Source organism: Cyprinus carpio, chromosome B4 (assembly GCF_018340385.1).
Source record: "Cyprinus carpio isolate SPL01 chromosome B4, ASM1834038v1, whole genome shotgun sequence".
In the NCBI taxonomy this organism is placed as follows: domain Eukaryota; kingdom Metazoa; phylum Chordata; class Actinopteri; order Cypriniformes; family Cyprinidae; genus Cyprinus; species Cyprinus carpio.
The window spans coordinates 22,816,877-22,824,386 of NC_056600.1; the positions used below are offsets into that span (position 1 = coordinate 22,816,877).

Consider the following 7,510-nt stretch of genomic DNA (forward strand, 5'->3'; position numbering starts at 1 on the left):
GTAAAATGCTGTTAATTTTACAGTTTTTAGAAATAAAAAAAAGAACAAATCAATGTATAATTTACAGTCAAAAACTTTAAACTGATATTCCCAGAATTCCCCGTGTGACACTCCACATTTGAAAGTATTTTTTGTTTAAATAATCATGTTTTTTAATAGTTTTTTTGTTATCAGTTGTACATTTGGGCTTTATGTTACATCTTCTGCTGTTTAATGAAAGTTTATTGAATTGTTTAAGTATCGTGTGTCACCATGATGGTGTTTTGTGTTTGCATGAATGACTTTGTGCACCTTCTATATATTAATATAAACTTCTGCTTGTGGCGAAGCTACTTGTGATGAACTTCGATTCTTCATGTGGCTTTCTCTTTTACCACCTGCATTATTATGGTGGTTGTCAGTATGTTAAAAGTACAAAACAGATTTTAATAGCAGTGTGCGTTGTTGAATTTACTGGTTTACATTAAAATTTTCTTGTTTGTAAATAACAGTTTTATACTGTAAAATTTACAGTTTTTTTGGCCGTAATTGTGTTTACAGTTTTTCTGTATTTTTTTACAAAAGTATTCTGGCAACCACAGCTGCAAAAATTATTTTTCAAAAACTACAGAACAAATCCAAAAAAACATATACATAAATTAGAAGATATATATATATATATATATATATATATATATATATATATATATATATATATATATATATATATATTGTTAGATTTTTAAAATAACATATATACGCACACAGTTCAATTTATTTAATCAACTTAAAAAAAAATACTTACACCTTTCTGAGGCATCAGTTGGCGACTGTGGAACAAGAAGAAAAATTTAATGTTATTTATTGCAGAATTTCAGGGAAACATTTTACATAGAATATATAGGACTTACATAAGAGTGCTGTAGAAAAGTGTCTGTTGGGGTCTCTTCAGGCTCATGGAATGTAGGTGGGGACTGGAGAGGGGTGCCTTTTGGGGTCTCTTCAGGCTCTACAGGGCATGTAGGAGGACACTGGACAGGAATGACCATGGTAGCGCCAGGTCAGCATCATACCTTTGGATGGTTCCATTCATTTTCTCCACAAGACCATTGGTTTGTGGGTGGTATGGAGAGCACAAGCTCCTTTTAATACCCAACCTCTGACAAAGGTCAAAATTAATCTGTGAAAATAAGTGTACAGTATACTGAAAAATGAGAATTGCCTTTTTTTATTTTTAGAACCAAAGCACATTAGGTGACAAAGATGTTACCTTATTCACAAACTCTTTGCCTTGATCTGTCAAAATTCTTTTTGGAGCTCCAAATTTATAGAAAAAATCTAAAATGCAGTCAGACACTTCCCTTGCACTTTTTGATTTTAGTGGGTAGGCCTCTGTCCACTTAGTAAAATAATCAATCATAACACAAATGTATTGATTCCCCTGCTTGGTTGGAGTCAATTTCCCAACCAAATCCATTCCCACCAGTTCCAGAGGCTCTGTGATCTTGGAAAAAATATGGTGTATACAAGGACAATATGCATTTTATCAAATTTTGGAACAGTTCTATCATTGGATATACTCACCTCTATCGGGATGTAGGCCTTCTTCTCCTTCAATGTAGACCTTCTGACCTGGCATTCAGGGCACTGGGATATCTACAAAATTAAATTTTCTGTGTTAAGTACATTCTAGTGATTTGGTGATTTAACTTTAAAATAATGAGCTACAAGTAGGCAAGAATAAAACTCACCCATTTGCGGATGTCCTCTTCCATGTCAGGCCAGTAGTATCTGGAACTGATGGCATCTCGAGTCTTTTCCATGCCACAATGACCCCCCTGATCACTGGCATGAAGGCTAACAAAAACATAATTTGCCTCCTCTGGTGAGGTGACCACTTTGGCCAAATGTTCACCTCGCCTACGCCTCCGACATATATAGTGAAGCAGGTCATCTGATATGAAATTAGACAAAGGCTAAGGTAATTATTTGCTGTACTTGTGCCACTAAAATGGCAATTTTAAGGCTTACCTTTCACTATATAGCTTTCAGCTCTTCTTTTAATGATGAACTTATCCTGTTTGGAACATCCAGGAGGATATGTGCCATGGAGAAGAAAATTCTCCAACTCTTTGACTTTTACAGGATCCATCTACTTACAATCACCTCTTGTCACTCTATTCACCACTATATGCGTTCTCTTACTAAACCACCACAACTCGCTACACAAAGTTGGGTGAAAAAGTGAAATATATATGCTTTTCAATTGACTGATTCATTTTTTGGTAATATGGAGCATCTGGATGGACTCGTCATGTGCACAGAATGAAACTAGCTTAACGGCTATAATGATTACCACTTATAGAGAGCTGATTTGAACACATGCAACTTTTCAATTGACTGTACATAAAATTGTCATTACAGACCCACATGCAAAGACCAAAGTTTTGATTAAAACAAGAACCCAGATGGCCATTCCCATTACAACCATTAAAGCTCATGAAAATGTGTTGGTTTTTTTTCCAGATTTTTCAGCAGCATTTAGATAATGTTCATATTTCATACATTCTTTATTAAACAAATTAGAAGATAAACAAGATATTTCAAGTTAACACAGGCACATTGTCTTTAAAGTGCAACATGCATTCTTCCCAGATTTATATCACATGTGACCTATGGTTTCACTGGAACTGTGTTGGTCAGCCTCCCACTGAGGAAGATTTCTTTTGTCCTGCTTGTGTTTAGGTGTGTGTGTGTGTGTGTGTGTGTGTGTGGTAAAGCTGTGAAAAGTGCAATAGAAGTGTTATATGAATTTGTTTTTTACCTTTGTTTATATAGCGCTTTATACAATACTGATTGTGTCAAAGCAGCTTTACAGTGTCAACAGGAAAACCGAGAACAACAGTCATTTTCCAGCTAAAGTCAGTTTATTGATTTAGTGATGGCATCGTGGAACCAGTGAGCTTAGTGGTTGTGAACCAGTGAAATGAACCACTTCTCTGTCCTCTGTCTTTTGTAGCAGGATTGATTTGAGCATTAACATTTATTTTATTCATGTTTTTATTTCTTTGTATTTTTGTCAAATGACTAGTATACCAAGACAAATTCTTTGTACATGTAAGTCTTACAATAAAAGGGATTGTGATTGTGAAAAAGAACTTGTGGAGCATTGATTGAAAGGGTTTGGAAATTTGTCATTTATCTATTTTAACAAAAGAGGTTGCATGGGAAAAATGCCCCATCAGATATTTGTCCATTTCGAAATCCTGATTTTTACTAGTAGTGTTTTTGACGCGCTTTAAAAGTTGTTGTCATTTAGTTACACTTTAAATGTCGTCTTGGATAGATGACAGGTAATGTTTCAGATCGTATCAAAACATTATTCATTCAGCAGCATTAGAATCGCTTTGGCTGGCGAATTGTGTTAACTTATTGCAACAGTAAAACTGGATTTTGGCTAGCAAATAGAGGTCACAAGTTAACACAGCCACATTCAAAGAATCAAAGACTGAATCTTTACACAGCGTAAGATGGGACTTGTGTAAAAAAAAAAATCACTCAATTGCGTCGTTAGGTAGCTCAACGTTGTTGTGACCACCGCATAATAAGGCTATATAGGCCAACTGTTTTATGCGGGTTCGAATCCTGTGTCAAGCTGATGCCGAGTTATTTTTTTACTTATGATATTTTTGTATGATAAAACCTTGTGATCATTTAGCCTTCACATCGAATATATTCACAGGCAGAAAATACCGTTTATATTTCCGTTTATTTTTTTTTAAGTAATTGGCTAGTGAACGCAAGTCTCAAGGTACAAAGTATTGCATTTAGATACAGATTTTCTATTACAGAATAAAGTTAATATTTCAAATAATTGTATAATCAAATAAAACACCAGCTAGTGGACGCAGTTAACACGTTTATAAAGTAATGTTTATACGCAGCATTTCAGATAGCATAATCTTATACGTTCACACTTCATTCAAATCAAGTCACGTTTCCAAAGTAATGCTACGAGAAAATAACGGCAACGTGGAAACAACGTTAAGTTACATTCATGTGATGAGACATCAGCGGTCTCTAAAGAAAATGTACCGTGTTTTTACTATGGTAAATATAAGTTAAAGATAGCGTTTATAATTAAACCACAGTAGCCACAGATTTACGTTACAGTTGTCTGAGACGTCATGAAATGTTCTTTAACATCATAAACCATAAAATGTAGTCAGCGTTCTACTATAGTTTATTTTCATAATAGGCAAACACAGGTCACATTTCCTTGATTCAGCAGCTGCACAATGTGACGCCGAGAGTCCTGTGTTCAATCCAGAGATCTGGAGCTGAATCAGTGTAGCTCGGTGGTTCATTTCTGTCGTCTCGCGGCGCGCGCGTCTTTTAGCGCGTGTTCGAACCCCGCGCCAACACAGACTTACCTTATGTTTATTTTTTTGTTTATCCTACTTAATTCAGCCGCTACGGGCGATCATACCAGTAACTTGTAATCTTTACAAGAATATCAAAATCATGCAATGATCAAGTCTGCGTTTATTAGACAGCTTAATATCACGTCAGTTTGTGCTTTCAGAATCGGCGAATCTGCTGCGTTCGTTCCATCACATCTGGAGCGGAGACCTGAACCAGGAAGTTGGTCACCAGATAACACGGTAACCAGTTAAACCGTAACACCGGCTCAACAACGTGATGTCTATCAGCCATCGGCCCAACCCTAGTTACCGCTCTAATATGTCTTACAATATCCATGCGTGCAGAGGTTCTTGTTTAATGTCATTGGGCTCTGAAACCAGCTCAAATTGATACATGAAACAGGCATCTGAGTGATGTGTGTGTGCTATTATGTAGAATTCACTGTCAACACTGCTTTAGATGAGTGTAAGTCATGTAAACAAACAAATCTACATACAGTAACTAAACACAAGTTATCTATTTTATTTGTCCATTTGCACTATTGATAATTTAAGGAACATTTGTGTTGGATAAAAAGCGAGTTACATCAGTTACTAGCTCAACCTGTAAATGCAGTACAGTATATCACAGATAAATCACAGAGGAGACTCGAATCTTGTCTGGATGTTACAGGGACACATGAGACACACGTGTGTTTATCTGCTGAAGAGTAACTGATGAAACAATGCTGCCATCATAGACTCTCAGTGAGTACACTACACTCATCAATAAAACATCTTTTACATCTTAAGTTGTAGTTTATTTTAATTAGTACAATTTTAAACAACTATTACAGCACTTTTCTTATTCTTGATTTCTGTGCATTTGCTGCAGATCTTTTGTGGCGGAGCAAGACCTGCAAGGAAAGGTGACATTTGTGGAAAAAAGAGAAACCCTGAAACAAAAGGATAAAGTAAGAACATTTTGTTACTTCTAATACAGCGATCAGATGACATTATGCTGTTAAAATGACTGCTTTTGTTTTGTGTGTGTGTATTTTTCTATGATCTGAAATGTCTGCAGACTGGTGTATGCACTGAGGATGGAGAAGACCACAGCAGCATCCTGGAAATGGTCGAGTGACACTGATGAGACGCTCCATCTCTCCAGCTCTTACTGTCTCATCAGGACCAGATGCTGCTGTGGTCTCTTCATCCTCAGTGAGCCCAGAGCAGCGAGAGCATCTAGAGAAACACCAAAACACACTGAGGGTGTGATTTTGGTAAAGTTTGTTCTGCTGATTTCTGTTTATACAATGAAGGCTGACTTTCAGAAGCTTCAAACGCATCATCACAAAATGTGATGAAGCTTTTATCTGAAGTGATTGACAGTGCTCTTATTACAGGGGCCTACAATCCCCTGATCAACCTGGAGAAAAGAGCCGTGCTCAAGCACACACTGGTGGTTCTGAACCAGTTCAGTGGTTTAGCCCACTACAAAAGTAATAAAGCTACAACAAAACAATGCATGTAATTGTAAACATGAAATGAAATTTGGCAAGAAATTGAAAGCTGACGACGTGAGATGTAACATTTTTCACTCTGTGTAAATGTTTTCCAGGTAGTGGTGCTCATGGAGAGCAGCACATGATTGTTTGGAGCAGACACAGCAGCAGTCAGATTGTCCCGCACGTGTTCTTCTGCTCTCGCTTCAAGGTTGTGTGGTTCAGAGAGCCGTCATCAAGGTCTTCCTCATCCTGTTGCTCAACGACATCCCCATTGAGAAGAGTGAGATTGTGAAGCACAGCGCAGTGTATTAATTGCTTGACTGAAAATGTATGTATTCACATCAACTGCATTTGTTCAACTAGTGTGTATTCATGTATAGTTATGTCACGACAAAAAATACATTTTGCTTCTTTTACTAAAATGTCATTTTAAGAAAAAAAAAGTGATGTAATTATTGGTTGGCATTTATCATTATTATTGCATGTAAGTGTTGGGGTGAGCAAACGATGCAATTAATTCTGGGGTAATCTTAATTTTCAAGTAGTAATACTTACGTTTTTAGAGTATAAAATCAACAGTCTTTTCCAAAGGCAAGATCTTCTAGCAGCTGATCGACGTACCCTTTGTGCAGATATTGCAGTCGCTGAGGAAAACTGTACTAGACTGTTGAGTTAGTGATGCTATGAGGTCCTCTTTTTTATTATTATTGTGGAGTTTGTAGATTTATGTGGATTTTGCGCATAAAATAATAGACAAAATATTCAAGAGATAACGATTTGGGGTTTTCGTATTAAAAAAATGCTTTAAGTGCACTGTAAAAAGTGATACTCTATATTTACTCAATAAAATTGTGGCAACAGATTACAAGCAATATTATTAATTAAATTGAACACATTAGAATTAATTAGAATTAATCAAATGAGATGCTTACAAGCAATCATTCAAAATGAGTAAAATAACATGAAAAAAATAAGTAAGATGTATACAAAAATATTGGTTTTGTTGGACAAAAAACGAGAAGCACCTGGCTGCAGCCTGCATATAGAGGCGGGGTTGCACATGTTAACCCGCCCCATACCTACTCTGATTGGTTCGATCGTCTTTCATAGGCATACATGATACACTGTAAAAAGTGATACTCTACACTGTAAAAAGTGATACTCTATATTTACTCAATAAAATTGTGGCAACAGATTACAAGCAATATTATTAATTAAATTTAACACATTAGAATTAATTAGAATTAATCAAATGAGATGCTTACAAGCAATCATTCAAAATGAGTAAAATAACATGAAAAAAATAAGATGTATACAAAAATATTGGTTTTGTTGGACAAAAAACGAGAAGCACCTGGCTGCAGCCTGCATATAGAGGCGGGGTTGCACATGTTAACCCGCCCCATACGTACTCTGATTGGTTCGATCGTCTTTCATAGGCATACATGATAGGAAATGTGTGTGTAGTTGGTGTACACTGTTAAAAATAATACACTATATTTACTTAATAAAATTGTGGCAACAGATTACAAGCAATATTATTAATTAAATTTAACACATAAGAATTCATTAGAATTAATTAAATGAGATGCTTAGAAATTAACCATTCAAAATGAGTCA

At 35.9% G+C, this 7,510-nt stretch overlaps 1 long non-coding RNA gene across 1 annotated transcript; it reads left to right on the forward strand.

Moving 5' to 3' along the window:
• Positions 1 to 5,016: 5,016 nt before the first annotated feature.
• LOC109093358 lies at positions 5,017 to 5,315 on the forward strand. The gene is made up of 2 exons (XR_006154573.1): positions 5,017 to 5,150; positions 5,278 to 5,315. It is a non-coding gene; the product is annotated as an uncharacterized LOC109093358 (long non-coding RNA).
• Positions 5,316 to 7,510: the final 2,195 nt, after the last annotated feature.